At 32.7% G+C, this 22,545-nt stretch overlaps 1 long non-coding RNA gene across 1 annotated transcript; it reads left to right on the top strand.

Moving 5' to 3' along the window:
* Nucleotides 1-16,933: 16,933 nt before the first annotated feature.
* On the top strand, nucleotides 16,934-20,794 carry LOC120351784. The gene is made up of 5 exons (XR_005571525.1): nucleotides 16,934-17,142; nucleotides 17,727-17,801; nucleotides 18,607-18,684; nucleotides 19,834-19,919; nucleotides 20,405-20,794. It is a non-coding gene; the product is annotated as an uncharacterized LOC120351784 (long non-coding RNA).
* The last annotated feature ends 1,751 nt before the right edge of the window (nucleotides 20,795-22,545 follow it).

Below are 22,545 nucleotides of genomic sequence, written 5' to 3'. Positions count from 1 at the left end.
AATATATTGCCAAAATTCTTCTGCAGATTATAAGTTCATTTGCTCTGAAAACTGGATTTCTCATTCATAGGCGATAGATCCATTCATAATTTATCAAGAATCTATTACATTGGAGCCGACAACTATCCTTAGGTTAATAGGTGTTAAATGCTATCCAACCAATTAAGGAAAAACTGGTAGCACGGCAAATGATAATGAAATGCAGATATATTGTATTATGAAATGATTGTGAATAGAAAACCAATTGTCTGAAATTATTAAAATTATTTTTGTTGTGATGATCTGATGTTTTTTACAATTTTGATAATGATACAGAGTGTAATGAAATTCATGTAACATGTATTTGTTTATGTCCTAAATTTTGAAGAATGGATTAAATTTTGTTATTTGAACAGTGAATAAATGGAAATGAAATTATTTTTTTATTAAAATTTTGTAATTGATGTCTCCAAATTTCACAATTTATGTATTGCTGACTGTATAATAAGATGTTAACAAATTTCATTTTTATATTGATTATATACTTAGAAATAATTTTCATGTGTATTAGATTGTATTGGTAGCCTAATCAAAATTTTCTTTTAGTTTATAAGCATTTTAAGATAACAGGTACAGCGTGGACATTAACATTGAAATAATTATCACGTGAATCTCGAAATCAGCAACAAGTAAACGCCATGAAGAGTGTTAAGAACATTTGGGTGATTTTCGAACTACTGTGACTCATCAATTGAATATCTATGCCAATATCTATGCTGATGTCTACACCAATGCCAACGCCAATAACTACACTGATGTCTACGCCAATGTCGATGCCAATGCCAACGCCAATATCTACACCAATAACTACGCCAATATCTACACTGATGCTTATGCCAATGACAACGCCAATAACTACACCGATGTCTATGCCAATGCCTGCGCCAATGTCGATGCCAATGTCAACGCCAATAACTACACTGATGTCTACGCCAATGCCTGTGCCGATGCCAATGCCAATATCTACGTTGATGTTTACGCATGCCTGCGCCGATGCCAATGCCTGCACCAATGTTGATGCCAATGCCTATGACAATGCCGACACCAATGCCAATGACAATGCCAACGCCTATTGCTGACCATGTAACTCAAACTTCAACACTACCACATTACCTGGAGGTAATTGCCGTCCATGTTCACATTCACAACTTTGAATTCAGAATAACAGTCACAGTATCATGAAAGAAATTGATTCAAAAAATCCTCTCCTAAATTATTCCTGTATGCAGAACTCTAAACCTTGAAAGCTGAAAATATCAAAAACCAAACCTTACCTAAATTAATCCTCACCTAAGTTAATCCTGTATGCAGCGTCTATCTCTTTTCCAAAAAACAAATTACATTGTCATTTCAAGCCTGAAATGTACATTGTATAATTATATGATACAAAATTTACGTGACTCTGTATCGAGTTTGATATGCAGCCGTCTACTACAAACATGAGGCAATGCTAACTGAGATGTCACCTGTATTGAGTTTGGCATGCAGCCGTCTACTACAAGCATGAGGCAATGCTAACTGAGATGTCACCTGTATTGAGTTTGGTATGCATCAGTCGACTACAAGTATCAGCCCAACACTATGTGCATCCAGATCACCCCAACACTACGTGCATCCAGATCAGCCCAACACTGACATCATCACACTGGAGTCACACTTAACTGAAAATCATACTGAGTGCCTTAATGGACTGTTTTCCAAAATTTGCATCAATAAAATCAACTGTGTCAATAGTGAAAGAAATGAACATTTTTTGATTTATTGAAATTTTATGTGAAAATTGAATGTAACAATTCATCAATTCATTTAAAAAAAAAATAATTTTTTTTATTCAACATACTACTTTTTTTATGAAATAAAAAATTGAATTTTTCTATCTATCAAATTTATGTGCAATTTCAAAAACTATTCTTTATATATATTAATCTTTCCGTTGAGATATTTTCCTTTAAATTATAAAGCTAAATCAAAAGTAATTTTGATATTCTATACTTTGAAATATTGTTTGGAAACATATAACAAATGCTATTGATGAATTTTTATAATAATTTTCAATATTATAGTTGACATGTAATGTTTTATAGAAAAAATTGTTACTGTTCTCAAATTTAATTTCAACAATTTCCATTTGTTTCAATGTAATTTTTTCTTTAAATTTTCAAACAGTAAAATTTTTTATGTCAAGAGGGGGGTATTTGTAATATTACATTTTTTCTCGATTGGAATCGAATCTTCAATTCGAGATCTATAAAACTTGATAGTAAATATCAGAGTAATCTATATATGGACAACTTTTTAACTGAGAATTTATCGTGAATAATTGTGTTGCATTCCATGGTATCACCGAAACAGAGAAACAGAATAAATGGATTATTTAAATATAGATGATATATAAATTTAAAATAACAGTTTCGAAATAAAGTTTTATTGAGAACAAATGTAAAATGTAAATTCTAAACTTGTAATTTATAATTTTTTGGTGACGTGTTCATGAAGTCATCACTGATTTTGAGGTGTGGTTTTTTGCTCTGACTTGTAGAGTCTTCCTCTCTAAAAAATGGTGGCTGGCTATTGAAAAGTGTTTTGTGCTCTCTGAATATTTTTCTGTTTAATTGAAATTTTTAATGTTTTAAATTGAGTTTTGAACAGTTTATAGTGTTCTAATTTTGTCTATAATTAATTGTTTCTTGTGTTTACAAGCCTATAGCCATTGTTTTCAACTATATAAGTGAATAAGTATTTAGCTCGTAATGATTTTAGATGCTTAAGTGTGTAAGGTATTGTTTTGTATATTGCCAAAATTCTTCTGAAGATTATAAGTTGGTTTGCTCTGAAAATTGGATTTCTCATTCATAGGCGATAGATCCATTCATAGTTTATCAAGAATCTACCACTTTGGAGCCGACAACTTTCCTTAGGTTAATAGGTGAGAAATGCTATCCAACCTATTTAGGAGAAATTGGTAGCACGGCAAAGTATCATAGAAGATTTTTATTGATTTCATCTTTCTCGTTTTGAGAAGGCTTTTAAGATAATACTCAATGGGTATTTACATTCAAAATCTTTGATTTACAACCCCCAAGTCACCCCCTTATTACCCCAAGTCAACTTAGGAGTTGAAATTCAGTTGTATGTCAAAAGGTGGAGTATTCGACCAATAACTTATCCTGAAAGTTACAGTATTATATTATCTACAACAGTCTCCAACTTATTGAAGGGTTGAAGACTGTGATGTTTTGAAAATAAATTCAATTTTAATATAAATTATTGTTGTTGTTTCACCATTTTATTAAAGCAAAAATCTCCCTATTGGCCATCCAGACATTTATGATTTTTCCCATTGGTGATGCAAAGCTAATACAAGCAAATGGCTGGTACAAATTCCAACAGCTGAAAAAAGAAGCTTACATGAAACATTTTTGAAATTTGTCAGCTGTTGAATGATTACAAATGAAAATGAGCTTTCTTTTTGTAATATTATAATGTCCAGCTGTTAGATTGCATATATCACTACTTACTAGGAAAAATCCATTTGTCTGAATAGGACTTTATAGTTGAATTTAATTTTTATTCAGTTTTGTGTAAAATTATTGTAAAGTTAGGGTAGAGAATTTACTTCACATTATATTGTGGTTTTTCAAAAGTTTTATAAGATTTATAGTTTTTTGATGTAAAAATAAAGAATTGAAAAGGTTATTTATTCAGAGTAATTAAGGTAATCCTTCTCCATCTTTTCATGATAAAATATTGTAAAAATGTATTTTAAAAAACGTTATTTTCATGTGAATTTATGTAAATTCTCATGCGAAAGAAATGACCAAATGTGGGACAAGAAATGTAGAAAAAACCGTTCTATTCATGTTCTTTTCTGAGAGTTCAGTATACATGTTCAGTATAATGTGAAAATGTAGAAACAAAAAAACGTTATTTTCAAGTTTCAGTTTCACGTACTTTTCACGTGAAAAGTTGGAACATTTACACTTTTTTCACGTGAAAAATGTGATTTTCTCGACTTTTCCACCAGAATATGACATTATAATATAAAACTGTGAGGACATAATTTTCACGCGAAAAAACGCTCTTGTGTTATCTTGGACTTTCCTTTCAGGAGAGGGAGAGTCATGCATATTTAAATACATTTTTAGGTTATTAAATAAATTTGCTAGCAGATTCATTCAGGAAATAAAATCCTTATTTTCTAATTTGTAAAGATTGTATACTTTGAACTGTTATTTGTTCTAGAAATGTTCAAACACCGGATCCTGGAGGAAAATCTGAATGCTACAAAAATTGAGATTGAATTGAGGTGCAGTAACATAAACCAGTATGTAGCTCAAAAAATTGCTACTTTAAACAGGAAGAGATTAAAGTATTCTGGAGCACCACAATAAGGACCTTTCTTAATAGATAAATGACATGCATATGAGTTATTTTAATAAACAACTTCTCACATTATTTATGTCTTAACTATTTACATCCCTTAATTTTTCATCAATATGTCAATAGACATCTATTCACTGAATCCAATTCACTTATATTAATTATAGATAATTAAACAGGTATACTCTCTTGTCTGATGCCAGTTGCAGCTGGGTTAAAATATTATAATCCTTGCAAATGTTATCTTCATCCTAAGCTGCTCTCCTAGATTTAAAAGAGGATTTTTTCTATAAAGGAGACAGGCTGCTTATAGATGGCTATTGATCTGTATTGATATCAATACAGCTGGTTATGTATTGATATCCATGGAAATGTATTGATGTGTATTGATATCAATACAGCTGGTTATGTATTGATATCCATGGATATGTATTGATTTGTATTGATATCAATAGGTATTTGGGCCAATACACATCAATAGATATCCATGGAAATGTATTGATGTGTATTGATATCAATACAGCTGGTATGTATTGATATCCATGGATATGTATTGATTTGAATTGATATCAATAGGTATTTGGGCCAATACACATCAATACATATCCATGGATACCTATTGATGTGTATTGGCCCAAATACCTATTGATATCAATACATTTTTTTTATTGATCTCTATATTGATCACTTCCACTAGGGGATGCATTTTTGGAGTCTAGTTGTATAGTTTATTGAATATAATAATTGAAGCATAGTTAAGAATCTGTAGTTTAGTCATTCGATTTTAATTCTTGAAATATTTTTGTTAAAATCTGTGCAATTAAAGTACAAATTGCAGCCGCCGTGACGAGGTCAGTTATCTGCCAAAATACTAACCTTAATTATTGAATAGACTTAAAATGTTGTAAAAAATCCACTTTATTTAAATAAAAATCAATATTTTACAGGAGCATGCATTTGTGTGTGCTCACAAAAGCATGCTCCTGTAAAATATTGATTTTTATTTAATTAAAGTGGATTTTTGACAACATTTTAAGTCTATTCAATTATGGAAAAGTTCCACAACATCAACATTCACGCTACAAACTTAATTAAAATACTAACCTATATTCCATACAAAATATTACTTTTGACTTGCTTGGATATGCGGAGAAGAGAAACGTAGGGATACAGCTGCGGCAATGTAGCCGTTCTAAATAGCATCCAACAATCTCTAATTTCTAGTGACAAGTGTTCCAAGTGTTCATGATACACATACAAAGTTTCCTCTCTGGAAGCACTGAGTCGACTGAGTCAAATATTTGATTATATGTATACAAGGGTATCAATACTCTTTAACGTATCCATAATCAAAGGTCTAATCTACAAATTGACAATTGCGCTTCCTATGACTCTATTCATCACTGTAATTGGGATTTCGCCCGCCATTTCTCTGCTCTGCATATCTCTCCAATTCAAAAGTAATTTTGTAAGGACCATACTGTCATAAGTCGAGAGTCAACTATCGTAAGTCATTGTGACATGGAATTCCGGCACCACTGAAAAGTGGCTCAACCATATAGAACATCAGTGGCATACCGGTAGCCATTGCTTGAACCAGCTGGTTGTCCACATTTCGCATCGAAAGTGAAAGAAAGCTCTTGCATGTGTGTCAAGTAAATGTTTTCAAAATTTTTGACCTATGTTTTCAAAATTTTCGGCCGAAGAACAGAAAGATGGTCATGATTCAAGATCATTTTTTTATAATATTATGATTTAGCATTTAAATTTACCAGCTGTATAATAAACATGTCACCCTGTGATAAATTGTGTACTGGTATTAAAACGGTAGTTTGGAGTTGAAGTTAGTGTAGTTGATTGGTACCTACCAGATGTAGATATTCGTTCCTTAGAAGACCTACACAAATAATATTATCACTCCCCCATCATTGAGAAACTGGAAAATGTTGGAAAAAATTATCCACCTCATGAAAGAGAGGTTGTTCATTTTGTATTCATTAATTAGGCTACTGAAGAATGACAGGCTAGTTTACATTTTTTTGAATTTAGCTTAGCTTATACTCATCCTAAAATGGAAGATGGAAAGAATATGGAATTCTGTGCAATTAAAGTACAAATTGCAGCCGCCGTGACGAGGTCAGTTATCTGCCAAAATACTAACCTTAATTATTGAATAGACTTAAAATGTTGTAAAAAATCCACTTTATTTAAATAAAAATCAATATTTTACAGGAGCATGCATTGTGTGTGCTCACAAAAGCATGCAAATGTTATCTTCATCCTAAGCTGCTCTCCTAGATTTAAAAGAGGATTTTTTCTATAAAGGAGACAGGCTGCTTATAGATGGCTATTGATCTGTATGATATCAATACAGCTGGTTATGTATTGATATCCATGGAAATGTATTGATGTGTATGATATCAATACAGCTGGTTATGTATTGATATCCATGGATATGTATTGATTTGTATTGATATCAATAGGTATTTGGGCCAAAACACATCAATAGATATCCATGGAAATGTATTGATGTGTATTGATATGAATACAGCTGGTTATGTATTGATATCCATGGATATGTATTGATTTGAATTGATATCAATAGGTATTTGGGCCAATACACATCAATACATATCCATGGATACCTATTGATGTGTATTGGCCCAAATACCTATTGATATCAATACATTTTTTTATTGATCTCTATATTGATCACTTCCACTAGGGGATGCATTTTTGGAGTCTAGTTGTATAGTTTATTGAATATAGTAATTGAAGCATAGTTAAGAATCTGTAGTTTAGTCATTTGATTTTAATTCTTGAAATATTTTTGTTAAAATCTGTGCAATTAAAGTACAAATTGCAGCCGCCGTGACGAGGTCAGTTATCTGCCAAAATACTAACCTTAATTATTGAATAGACTTAAAATGTTGTAAAAAATCCACTTTATTTAAATAAAAATCAATATTTTACAGGAGCATGCATTTGTGTGTGCTCACAAAAGCATGCAAATGTTATCTTCATCCTAAGCTGCTCTCCTAGATTTAAAAGAGGATTTTTTCTATAAAGGAGACAGGCTGCTTATAGATGGCTATTGATCTGTATTGATATCAATACAGCTGGTTATGTATTGATATCCATGGAAATGTATTGATGTGTATTGATATCAATACAGCTGGTTATGTATTGATATCCATGGATATGTATTGATTTGTATTGATATCAATAGGTATTTGGGCCAAAACACATCAATAGATATCCATGGAAATGTATTGATGTGTATTGATATGAATACAGCTGGTTATGTATTGATATCCATGGATATGTATTGATTTGAATTGATATCAATAGGTATTTGGGCCAATACACATCAATACATATCCATGGATACCTATTGATGTGTATTGGCCCAAATACCTATTGATATCAATACATTTTTTTATTGATCTCTATATTGATCACTTCCACTAGGGGATGCATTTTTGGAGTCTAGTTGTATAGTTTATTGAATATAGTAATTGAAGCATAGTTAAGAATCTGTAGTTTAGTCATTTGATTTTAATTCTTGAAATATTTTTGTTAAAATCTGTGCAATAAAGTACAAATTGCAGCCGCCGTGACGAGGTCAGTTATCTGCCAAAATACTAACCTTAATTATTGAATAGACTTAAAATGTTGTAAAAAATCCACTTTATTTAAATAAAAATCAATATTTTACAGGAGCATGCATTTGTGTGTGCTCACAAAAGCATGCTCCTGTAAAATATTGATTTTTATTTAATTAAAGTGGATTTTTGACAACATTTTAAGTCTATTCAATTATGGAAAAGTTCCACAACATCAACATTCACGCTACAAACTTAATTAAAATACTAACCTATATTCCATACAAAATATTACTTTTGACTTGCTTGGATATGCGGAGAAGAGAAACGTAGGGATACAGCTGCGGCAATGTAGCCGTTCTAAATAGCATCCAACAATCTCTAATTAATAGTGACAAGTGTTCCAAGTGTTCATGATACACATACAAAGTTTCCTCTCTGGAAGCACTGAGTCGACTGAGTCAAATATTTGATTATATGTATACAAGGGTATCAATACTCTTTAACATATCCATAATCAAAGGTCTAATCTACAAATGACAATTGCGCTTCCTATGACTCTATTCATCACTGTAATTGGGATTTCGCCCGCCATTTCTCTGCTCTGCATATCTCTCCAATTCAAAAGTAATTTGTAAGGACCATACTGTCATAAGTCGAGAGTCAACTATCGTAAGTCATTGTGACATGGAATTCCGGCACCACTGAAAGTGGCTCAACCATATAGAACATCAGTGGCATACCGGTAGCCATTGCTTGAACCAGCTGGTTGTCCACATTTCGCATCGAAAGTGAAAGAAAGCTCTTGCATGTGTGTCAAGTAAATGTTTTCAAAATTTTTGACCTAGGTATGTTTTCAAAATTTTCGGCCGAAGAACAGAAAGATGGTCATGAATACAGGAAATACATTATTAAAAATTATTACAAAAAAATAGATATATATAAATACTAGAAAAGTAATAAAAGAGAATGATTAAAATGGTACATGTGAAAAACAGAAAAGAAAAATAGTATAATAGCTACTCTGAGAAAGAAAAGAACAATGTTAAAGGTAAATGATAAAATTTGAATTTTGATATTCAATAAGATCAATCATAACCACATAAAATAACAACATATAACCTACGTATTACATATGGTTCTAAGAGAAGTGATAAAATAACTAGACAAAAAGGGATCAAAAGGGAAGTGGAAAAAATATTAAAAGTTAGTTAGTGGAAAAAGGGTGACCATGGAGAGAACAAAAAAAAGGCCATTGTGAACCAGAGTAAATTAAGAACAACAGGTCTATATTACTCTTCAATTGAAGAATGGAGACATTTTTCTCTTGAAGCTCCATTTAGACAAGCAGAAGAGATCCACCTGACCATCACAGCAGAGGAATATACGAGGAATACGATTCATTGGTGAGTAATAATGACCAACCGTGTTACATCTACAGATTGAGAACTCTTGCCGATTACGATTATTGAAGACAGGAACCTTAAAATTCAGCCTTGCCAACAGATTAGGACTGCTCACGGAACCGTTCACAAGACCATAGAGGAATAAACAAGAAAGTACCTTCCGTCTGGATGCCAAAGTCTCAAAGCCGAACATGCTGCGCAACACACCAGTTGGAAACCCCAAAGGACAAGGACGATTCTGTTTTCTACAAAATAACAATCTCAAAAATTTATTCTGAACAATTTCAATCTCATGTATCAGACCCACCTGATGGGGATCCCAAACCACCGCGCAATATTCAAGCAAGCTCCGAACAAGGCTAGGAAAGAGAGCCATCAAGCCTTCAACATCTCTAAACCCAGCCGTAGATCTCATGATGAAACCCAGCATCCTATTAGCCCTACCAACCAAAGAATGGACATGGGGAGCAAAACTCAGAGAAGAATCAAACAATACACCCAGATCCTTGAAACTATCGACTCTAGAGAGTTGAAAGCCGTTAATTCTATAATTGAAAATAGGATAATTCAGCTTACGAGTGAAGACCATAAATTTACATTTGCCAACATTGAGATCGAGGCCGTTATCAGTGCACCACCCCGAGACAAAATCCAGGTCACTTTGCAGCAGAACAGAGTCATTATGGCAATCAATCCTCCTGTAGATCTTCAAGTCATCAGCAAACATCAAACAATTGGATTGCAACAGGCAGCCAGGTAGGTCATTAATAAACATTAAGAACAACAAAGGACCCAAATTACTACCCTGAGGCACACCAGAGGAACTGACATAAGTGCTAGATTTCAAATTCAAGACAGAAACATAATTAAGACGATCACTCAGGTAGTCAGAAAAGAAACTAACAAGCTGAGGCACCAAACCAAAACTAGATAATTTGCAAACAAGCCGCTTATGACTGATTCTATCAAAAGCCTTGGAAAAGTCAGTGTATACTACATCCACTCTACCCCCAACATCAAGCGCCTCTGAAACATCAGCTGTGAACTCAAGCAAGTTAGTTGTGGTTGAGCGACCCCTCAGGAAACCATGCTGACTATTAGATAAAAAGGGACCAATATGACAAATCACACAATCATAAAGCACTCTCTCAAATACCTTAGCAAAAGGTGACAATTGAGTTATTGGGCGGAAGTTGGATATGTCATTCCTTCTTCCAGACTTAAATATGGGAATAACCTTACCAATTTTCCATCTGGTGGGGAACACTGAAGACCTCAAGGACAGATCAAAGATGAACTTCATGGGAGGGCCCAGTATTTCAGCACAACCCTTTACAATAAATGCAGGAACATTGTCAGGGCCACAGCCAGAACTAGGTCTCAGATTACCTATTGCTGCCAATATTGTACTCAGGTCAATAGAACCAATTGAAAGGGAAGGGATATTAATTCCAGGATTGATGTTGCCATCGTCGACATCAGCCAAGTGTGTGTCATCAGAAAAAACTGAAGAAAAATATTGAGCGAAGCCATCCGGCAAATCATGCAAACCAAAAACCTGGTCACCCAAATGCATACCTTCATGAGTAGAGCCATTAGTTCTCCTTGAGTTGACAAAACCCCAAAAGCTCTTGACATCACTTTTGATACCCGACTCCACCCTGGATATATAGTTACTATATTGCCGAGCAATCAACTGCTTGACCCGAGTTCTCAAGCTTTTAAATTGTTCCAAGTGGTATAAAGAGAAACTCTTCTTTTTAGCACACCTATCCTTCCTTTTCATTAATCCTATTATTTCAGCATTAAACCATGGTGGATATTTAGTGCCTCCCGGCCTGACCCTCCTCTTTGGCACACAATTATCAAAGCACTCATAGATGAAGTTGTAAAATATATCAACAGCTTCATCCAGAAGAATTATAAATAAGTTCCCAATGACAATCTATCAACTGAGTATAAAGCATGAGATAGTCCGCCCTCCTGAAGTCATACAGTTCAATACAATTCGAACGGGAATTAGGAAATGTGGACAACATCTGAACTGTAATGACAAGCGATGGATGGTGAGCATCCTCTGGAACCAGGAAATAATCACAACGCTCGACATTAATTCAATGCTGGAAAAGACCAAGTCCAAGATACGATTATTACAATTGAGAACTGTATTACAGAGAGCCAGCTCATAAAAGTTAACGAAAGAGGCCAATCTTCTGGCAGAAGGAGAGCCCAGCTCCAAACAATACCTATCATTGGTAATTTCAGGTAAGTTAAAATCCCCCAAAAAGATCAACTTATCACCAATAGCTGCATAACAAGATTCCAGGTGACTCAAATAGGTATCGAAGTACTGAAAGCTAGAAGAGCAAGGAATGTAAACAGCGATTACTGTATGGCTAACACCCTCAAAGTTGATATTGACACCAAGACTCTCGTACGGATCAAGAGTTAAACAGGGACATAGATTAGAGCGAACCCTACGATTAACAGCAATCAGGACCCCACCGCCCATACCTTGTGGCCTATCTCTCCGATAAATAATATAGGAGTCGGTGAACAACTCACTGTCCATGATTCCATTACACAACCACGTCTCAGTGATAACAATAACATCATAATCAGAAGCCAAGAGTGAAGTCAGAAATGAGTGTGTCTTTGTCCTCAAACCTCTAACATTTTGATAGTATATTGATAAATATTTATGCTGCTCATTCACTCTCTCCATGAAAGTAACAATTTTTAATAAATAGAAGAAAAACAAATAGAATGATTGGATGGTAATAGTACTATTAAAATTGAAAGTACAAATTAAAATAGAATAAAAACAGTTAAGATATGGAATAAGATGAACGGATAAACCCATTCCGCACTCATCACCGATAATTGAGTAAACAAAACTAAACTAAATCTAGACATAACAACCAAAAATGAAATCCAAAATAAACATAGAAGGAATGGATAAGAAAAAAAACAAAATAAAGCAAGGGTTTGCTGACCCAAAATTAAATAACTTGATAGATAGAAACTCTGTGATAACTAAGTACCCCAAACCATGTACACTCTCTCATACTCCTTTCCTCGCTCACTCACACACACACACACACACAACACACACACACACACACACACACACACACACACACAAACTCACAACCAGACATAGCTAGCGCTCAATAGAAAAATATTTAAATCATGCAGAATTCAACAAAATAAAAAAGACAAAAATTTCAGTATTTAATTATTCATTGTTAATGCAGAAGATGAAGGAAGAGGCAATAGTAATAAACAAAATTGTAAAGCGAGAAACGAGAGAAAACTTATAGGAGTCAAAACAAGCCAGTCAAGATAACACTGAATGAAATGATAGAGATAGTGATTGTACGCAATTACGAGTTCAGCTATTCAACAAGTGCATAATAGTGGTGTTAATTCATTCCATGCACGAAACAAACTAATTTATAAAAATCGTTCACCTGCAACTGCATATTCACTCTCATTAGCATGGAAGAAAATTAATGAAGAGATCCACTAAATATGCACATAATATGAATAACGAGATATACAAAAACTGCTGAACAATAAGAATAATCATTCAAAATAATTCACTCAATGCACGAAATCAAACCGATTGTTAAAACCATTCACCCTCAACTGCATGTCCAAAGCATAGAAAAAAATTAATGAGGGGATCCACTAAATATGTGCATAAAATAGGCTAATTATATAAGATATATAAAAACTGATAAATAATGAGAACTTTCATTCAAAATAATTCATTAATGCATGAAATCAAACTGACTGATAAACCATTCACCTGCAGCAGAATATTAACTCTCATAAGCAAAGAAATAATATAAAAAAGGGAGCCAATAAAAATGAAACAAGATAAATACTATTATGAGATATTTAAAACAAATAAATAATAATAAGAACATTCATTCCATGCATGACATCAAACAGATTGTTAGAGCCATTCACCTGCAGTTGCATATTCACTTTCATAACCAAAGAAAGAATATTAATTATTAATAGAGACAGCCCATCAAATATGCATGCACACAATATAAAAACAAGAAATAAATAAAAACTGATAAACAATAACAAGAATACTCAATCAAAATAGTTCACTCAAAGCACGAGATCAAACTGATTGTTCATTTTACAGTTTATTCAATTAGAATAACCAATTATTGCGAAGTGTCAGCAAATCGAGAAAAGGGCAGCAAATCGTCGTCCGATTGAATCACAGATACAAGTCCACCGTCCACAACTCTTGCCTTGATTCTTCCAGCTCGATCCACCCACAGGTATTTGATTTTAGCGGCTTTCACCAGCTGTCTGGCCTTCCCGAACAGGACTCTACGCTTTGCCGTTAACGATGCGTTGATGAATATGTGATTGGATCCAGTCAGACCAATATCACGTGTAGTTAGAACTCCCTTATCCTTCTTCAACTGAATGAAGTCCTCCGCATCCTCCCTCCTCGTGAACTTTACTATTATCCCAGGTGTAGCTTGATTGTTACGCTTTTTCAGTCGATGACAACAGCTGACTGCCTCGTAGCCCTTTTTAAATTTAATTGCTTTCCCTACATCCTGGAATAGCTTTTGCAAATTTTCATTTCTCGCCTCGGGAACACCGTGTATTTCGATACATTCTCTACGCGAATATTGTTCCAAATCATCAAATTCACTACTGAGTTTTTTGAATTTAGCTTAGCTTATACTCATCCTAAAATGGAAGATGGAAAGAATATGGAATTCTGTGTAATTCATCGTACATCGCAAATTTCCAGGACCATCTATTGACAATTAACAACTATGGAAACATTAAATTTATCTTTGAAACACCGATATTTAATCCATCTATTTTTTGTTTTAATTCAACACTTTACTGATAGATATTACTACCAATTGATTGAGAAGAATATGTTTTCGGAATAATAAATGCTACATGACTAAGCAAATAGGAAGTCCGTACTGAGATGTAAATGAAAATATTGATTGTCAGATAAATTTCATGATTCACCAAATAATAAAGTCAAGTGTGACATGAGATAGCCTACATTGACTTTTTGGCGGTATGAAGTTCGCCAGGTAAGCTAGTTATATTACCGTATAAATTGAATGCATCATATCAAAGGGTTGCAGTTTCTTCTAATATTAAACTTGACCTAAAAGGCTGTATGAGCCTGTAAATTTCTATCCAATGAGGGATAGCTGAAAGGTTAAGGTTTTTGCTTTTAAATGGCGATATTATAATGCTGGTATCATTCCAAATTTTCCAATAATTTTAGATAATATACACACAAGAAACGGAAACGTTGACCAAAAAGCTGATTCGAGATAGAATTGATTTCATCCTATTGAAGTTTCTCCGTAGCTATATTATATTCTATTCAATAATGTTTCACCATCTGTTTCGAGTAACCAATAAGGCTGTCAAAGTTTCTGACGGAGAAATTTTTTGGCCACCATTCTTTATAGTTGTGCCACTTTTCAATGGTACGGTACCGGAATTCAGATGATTCTATTAATTATTACGAGCATGAAACTTTGGAGCATGCCACCACAGTATACATACAATAAGGAAACTTGGCTAGTCCCTGACGCCAAAATCCGCCATCTTGTTAGGAAGCGCCGCATTGTAATAGTCAGTGAACTCTAAACTAACTGGAATGGACTAGCAACACAAAAAAAGTGAGGCAGCTGGTAAAGATAGGCAACCCGCATTGCTGTGGGATTCGTTCATTTTGTTACGCATTGGCTCTTATGGGAGAATGCATTGCACAGTCTCAATTTCTATTTTATTTCTATATTGTATGTCTTATTCCATGGAAGCGTTATTTTTCCTTCATTAAACAGTTCATTGTTAACTTTTTGAGAGCAAAAATAATGAAATAGGTTGAATATTAATAAAGAAAAGAATTTTTTTATTTGTGACTGCTGTAGTTTTAGTATTGTCAACTTTTCACAAGCATGGGAATAACTTTGGGCCAGATTTAAGAGAAGCGTATTATTTATTTATTTTTATTTATTTAACAAGGACAAATATAAACTGTCATGAAATGATTGGAATGAAAAAACAGGCTCATAGTCCATCTCACATTTTTCACAATGAAAGTAGGTAAATAAAATAAATTATGATGATTCAATAACACAGGATTATTAAATTATGTAATGATAGCAATATACTAGGTATTCTGATAACATTTCAAATCAGTGTGGGAGTTTCAGAAATGATGCAAAGAAATCTATGAAGAAACATTATATCAATTGTATTATAATTATGACCATATGATAAGCAAACAGTAAAATATGCTAAATAATAATTATTTTATAATTATAAATTATATAAACAATAATACACATATAATTAAACACATAAAATTATTTTATAATTGTAAATTGAACAATTATTAAATTTATTTGAAATGGGAAAATTTCAAAAATTAATTACAATTCAGCTGATAGCAATATCATATTTTTCAAAATAAAAGTAGGTACCTAAAATGAATTATGTCATCTCATGATGATAACACAGAATTATTAATCATTATTGTAAAGCTGTGTTTACACAAAATTCATAAATGTTTATTTTTTCGTACTTATAGATTCTATTAGATTATAGTATTATACTATTAGATTCTATTAGTATTATATGCTGCTACTTACACTAAATTTATATATACATTATACATAAAATGTATGATACGCCTACCTACATAATATACCATATACTATTATGATAAATATACTATATTTATTATATGCTGATGCTTAACACCAAATTATATCCATAAATTACATCACATAGAATGTGTGATAGAATGAATGATAGTCTTTGTAGGGAAACATTCACAATTTCTGCATCGGATATTATTTATTCTTTTTTGAATAAGGATTAATTTGTTCTTCAACTATGTTTTTTATTTTAGATGCTATAAAGTAGGCCGAAATTTTCAATAAACATAGAAACTATCACAGTACGGTATAACTTACTAGGAATATAACCAAATTTGTTGTTTTATTTTTGGTCAAATAAACTGATCAATATAGAAAGAAGTATTGGAAATGTACCTATGTAAAACAAAAAGATTTCTTCAAATTAATTAACAGAATAAAAATGTTTGACTTACCTGTGAAATGGTATTTCATTTCCTTTAACATGCCCATTCTTGCAACCAAATGCAACACAATACATCACCATTTTTCGGTCGTATTTTTACAAAATGATCATGACAAATACATCACAATATTCAAGAGAAAAGGTTGTGATCTAATACTAATAGCCCTAATACTCATTCAAATCCGTTTTTAAACTTTAAAAATGAAAAATCATACTCAAGAGCTGCAAAAGCCTGCTTGAATGTATGAGTACGGAACGTCATCATTTTATATTATAGCATATACACTAGATCCGTGACGTTTTGAAGATTGATACTAGCGCTGCCTATAACATTCTTACCAGCTTTGTCTCTCTACATTTTTCTACTTGTTTCTATATTAAACTAAATTATTTTCATCATAAACAAAGCAATGGATTCTTTTCGTCCAAAGCTTCGATGTGATATTTTATTAAAATTTCAAGTTGAAAATTAGTTTTAAAGTTTAGTAACGTGTATAGTAAAACAAGATTTATATTACAATAATTTTTACTATTTATGTGGTTAACATAACAACACAGTGAGGTTAACAACAACAACAACACAGGTAACTCAGTGTTAGGCTTAGGCTAGAATTTTTTTCTAATCAGTAAGATTAATTTATTTATAATATAATATATTGTACAAAAGGTGAGACATGAATTATGAAATCTTCTAAGTAGAAAGAAAGAATAGAAAACACTAAATTGATCAAGATGGCCTCACTTTTATATATTTTTGTTTACTATTGTTGGACTAGCCCACTTTTAGGGATCCTACTGTTCATATTATAGCCAATAGCTTTTAGAAATTTTACTAATAAAAATATTCCTTTGCTCGTGAAGCGAGCCTGACGGCTAGTAAATAATATATCAGTTGAAGAATTTTACAGTCTATGATCACTTAGAATGAGATGAACAATTGCTTTGGTTAATGAGTTACTTTGTAGGTATTGAATTACTTATATAATTTTTTTAAACTATATTATATCATGGTCAATCTTATTGTAAACACAAGATGTATCTGTCATAGGCTACATAAAATTAAATAGGGTTTGAAGATTTTGTGTGTTTGTGTCATTATTGAAATAAGGCCTATTGAAACAGTAAGAATTGTCTAGAAGCTGTAAATCAAAATGATTTTTTTTTTCAGGTCTATCTTGTATGATGTGACTATCTTATTCAATATTTCTGGTTTTGAGGAAAGCATTTTCCCATAATTTCAAATGTAAGTAATATTTGAGGAGACATTATGCTTCTTTTACAATTATTATTATCAACACCTACTATTAACTATTGAGTTATAGTTATCAATAGTAACAGTTACTATTAACCATTTATGGCCTATCAAGCAGCATACTAAAACTAATATAATAGAACGGAATGTTCATTAACTTGCTGTATAACTATAAAAATGAGTGCCTAGAGGCAGTGGCGGCTCCAGGGGGGGTCCATAGAGGCCATGGCCCCCCGACAGCTCAGAAAATTTTATATTTTCAACAGGACTCTATCAAATGAAATTAATGTTACAAAAAAATTATTGTTTCATACAATTAGTACATAACAATTTTATAAGTATTCATAATTTGAATATAATTTTTTTAATAATATAAAATTTAATCCATTAAATAAATTTGCGAACCTATTCATAAAAATGTGATTACTGAGATTTTAGTTACGGTAATTCTGAAAATCCATGCGTGAGCTAAAGAAAATGATTCCTACCATTTTTCACTAAGCTGCAAGTTGTATTCATTATTTGTTTAGTGTTTCACCTTGTGATCCTTTGAGGATCACATGATCAAGAGATCATAAGTTTTGGTTCGCCTAATTTTTTCAGTTTACTGCAATTCCCGTGTCCAATAAAACTGGCGGACAGATAAAATTATTCCTGTCCCATCCATTGAATTTCAAAGAGAGAAAGAAATCTGTTGAATTCATCTCCATAAATTTAAAACTTTCAAGAGTAATAAGTTATCATTTTTTACAAGAGTGTTACATTTTCGGAAACCTGAATTAAGATATTTTTTCAGGTCTACCTTGTATGATGTGATCACCTTCTTATTCAATATTTCTGGTTTCGAGAAAAGCATTTGCCCGTCATATCAAACGTAAGTACTATTTGAGGTGACTTTAAAATGCTTCTCTTACAATTGTTATCAACTGTTACTACTAACTGTCAAGTCAATTGTAACAGTATTAACTATTAATTTATGGCCTATCAAGCAGTATACTTAAACTAATTGAATGAATGAATATTATTTGCCAAAAACAAAATACAAAAAAGCTTTACAAAAAATAAATATAAGTATATGCTACTACACTTAATCTAAGATACATACATAAAAATTAATTAACATCTGATGTCAATTTATTTAATTAGAAATAACGAAATTATTCATGATATTATAAATAATATTTATTAAATGAAGATTCAATTTATGCTCACATGCATACGTAGTAAGGAGGTAAAAAAAGTCCCCACCCCTACCCACTGTGCTAAGGGGGTGTGAGTGGTTCAAAGGTACCATTTTTTGGTTTCTCACATATAAACGAAAACTATGTATCTTATGTACATAATTGTTATTTACAAAATTGAAACTTACATAATTTCCTACAATATTCATCTCACAACTTTTTCTATACGGTATCTTCTCTAGTTTTCGAGATATCCGCTCTTGAAGGTGTAAAATGTTTTGAATATTGTAGGAAATTATGTAAGCTTCAATTTTGTAAATAACAATTATGTACGTAAGTTACATAGTTTTCGATTTATATGCGAGAAATCAAAAAAATGTATCTTTGAATCACCCATACCACCTTAGCACAGGGGGTAGGAGTGGGGACTTTTGATATGTTTACCTCCTTAATACCCTAAACAGAACTGCGGGGTCAAATCGAATCAAATCAAATAGTTCTTTATTTATCATTGCATTTTTACAATATAAATAGTGTCATAAAATAATAAAATAGTTAACAATAATTCACAATAATCAGTTGAGAAAGTCTTGTGTAGAATGAGGACTAATCGAAATTGAATATCTTTTCAATTCATTTTTGAAAATCGCACCATCCTTCTCTCTGATATTAATTGGTAGCTGGTTAAAGAACTTAGCTCCCATGTAGGAAGGACGTTTCTCAAAGAATTGTCTTCTATGTTGTTGAAGTGCATACGCTCTTCTTGAGCGTGTATTATATTGATGATTGACATATCCTTCATTTTTAAATTTTAGAGTCAGAATGCATTCTGATGCTTTCAGGGGGTGAAATTTCCATTGCTGAAACAAGTGTCAACTCAGCGGTTCCACACCTTCAGCAGAGGGGATGATAAAGATGCACACTTTCGGTATGTTCACTCACTAACTGGTCCAAATTAAGCTGCAAAATCCAAAATTGTTCCACAGACACTTCAAATGACATTTTCAAACGATCAATTTTGCAGCAATGAAAATTTCACCCCCTACATTAAAGCTGCTATGACAATGAAAGAAAAAGTTGGAATAGTGAAATAATACATCATTTCAAAGAGAATTGTTGGAGAGTTATAAGCCCTTGTATAATTCGTGATATACTGCTCTTGGAATACAATTTTGATTCAATTGGAATAGTGAAATAATACATCATTTCAAAGAGAATTCAATGCTCTACAAACCTGCGATAAGCATCAGTTTTTACGATGCATTGTTGGAGAGTTATAAGCCCTTGTATAAGTCGTGATATACTGCTCTTGGAATACAATTTTGATACAATTAATGGCACAAATGTTGGTGGCTGCCGAGATAGAAGAAAATCATATTAAATTTCTGGTACTGATATCAATTTATTTTTCAGATCAAGTTACTGAGGACAGTGGATAGAATTGATATGGTGTTTTGTGACAATGTTATGGAGGGTAATGGTGGATGAGTGAGGGATGACACTAGCAGGACAATAGGAATCGCGTTTGAGAGAACTGAAATGCATTTCAAGTGAGTATATTTCATCTTGGTCAAGTATTCAAGTGTATGAAACTACTGTCTGTAAGACAGGTATTACGAAGTAAGCAAATACAGTTGTAGCAAATAATATTATATGTTTGCTAAGTAAAATTAATTTAAATTCATTCATATCTGTGTTATTGATTAATATATTATCCTATTCCATTCTAGCACCTCTGTGAATTTAATATTCACAAGTCATATATTTTGATTTGTGTAAAGAATACCTTGACAAAAATGGAAATACATTTTGAAAGCTTGAAAAAATATATTGAAAAATTATACTTTCAAAATGTGTTCTGAATTTTCTAAACAAAAGTTTAAAAGTTAATCATACTCTGAATTTGGTTATGATATTTGCGCGCCTTTTTTGGAGAACGAAGCTTGGAACAAGGGATTCATAGAGCTACATATTTTGAAAGCAAATTATTCCACCTGGAGCGCTGAGAGCTGCCTACGTCATGGATTAGCTATATATAGTTTGTTTACAATGTCGACAGAGTGGTAAATGGTTTGTTTACAAAGTCGTCCGAGCGCTCCGTCGTCCGAGTGGCTGTCTCCCTATTAACGAGCATTAGTATCACAAATCGTATCATTGAATGATATTCGACTATCGGAATGTAATTCAAACGTTGATAGATTATAGGCTAAACAAAGTAGTTGTTCCCAGCCAAACAAAGAGGTATTATAGTACGGTATCACGATTTGTGATACTAATGCTCGTAATAATAATAGAGTCAATGGAATTCCACCTAGCAATCGTTATCAAAGAGAAAATAAATAATTTTGAAGATCAAGAGCTTTTGATATACAAATCCACATTGTTAGACAATATGCTCATTTAACTGAAATGTGTTGAATCTTTATGTAATAAGCACAACAAAAAGTTTAAGTAGGCCTATTCGCACTATTATATGGAGATATAAGCTTATCACACTTGGGAATGACACCCACATTTTTATTATAGTCCACAAAAAATTACTTTTGTACCCTATTTGGTTAAGTTTGGCCTAAACAACTTTTGACTTTGAGGAATAATATGTGGAGCATAGAAATCGATGAACATCAGCCAACTACAGTGATGGATAGTCATAGGTAGAAGCACAGCAGTTGCCAATTTGTTGATTAGACTCAGTTGACTCAGTGCTTTCAGAGAGGAAACTTCGTAAGTTTCCTCCAAGTTTAACCCAACCTATCCCACTGTGAACCGACTCAACCTAACCTAACTATACCAAACCCAACCCAACCTCATCGAATAGAAACTAACTTAACATGAGTGCTTGAACACTCACTAAAAAATAGAGGACACTGGCCAATTCAGAATGGCAACATCGCCGCCACTGTAGCCTATCCCTACCGCTGTATGCCTTCTCTGCTGCACATGTTCCTCCAAGTCGAAAGTAATTCTGTATGGACTATAGTAGAGTTACTTTATTCATTTATACAATAACTAGGCTACATTATCAAAATGATAGGAAGAGGGAAAATAAGGTAACTTTGTGCTATTGCTCTCCCAAATTTATATAACACATAGTCAAAAATAGGTTGTCTTGTAGTTCTTCAATTCACAAAATTTTCTAGTCCTCAAGTATTCAGATAATATATTATGTGTATATGAATTTACTTACCTGTTTCAACATATGGTATATACATGGTTGGATCAACAGTCAGAGCCGTATTTAATCGCTCAGATTAGATAAGCAACGTGCTCTCAGTTCTCTTGTTGGAAAGGTGTCTGCTTGAGACCAGCTCCACTGACATTGAATTTTTAGCTTCAAAATAGCTCCCCAGTGCTTCGGAACACATCTAAAACTATAGATCCATACACATCTCTCGTCATTATCAACATAATATTATTCTCCCATTACTCATTTTATGAATTGAATCTAATCAATTAGTCCTCCTTTGATACCTTTTACTACCAACAATATCATAGCCACCTGTAATACAAGGCCCCGGCCTACGATATTGCAACGTCGCAGCGTAGGTCTAGAA

Source organism: Nilaparvata lugens, chromosome 6, assembly GCF_014356525.2.
Source record: "Nilaparvata lugens isolate BPH chromosome 6, ASM1435652v1, whole genome shotgun sequence".
Taxonomy (NCBI): domain Eukaryota; kingdom Metazoa; phylum Arthropoda; class Insecta; order Hemiptera; family Delphacidae; genus Nilaparvata; species Nilaparvata lugens.
The sequence above is the reverse complement of the archived record's forward strand: the minus strand, read 5'-3'. Positions and strand labels throughout refer to the sequence as shown.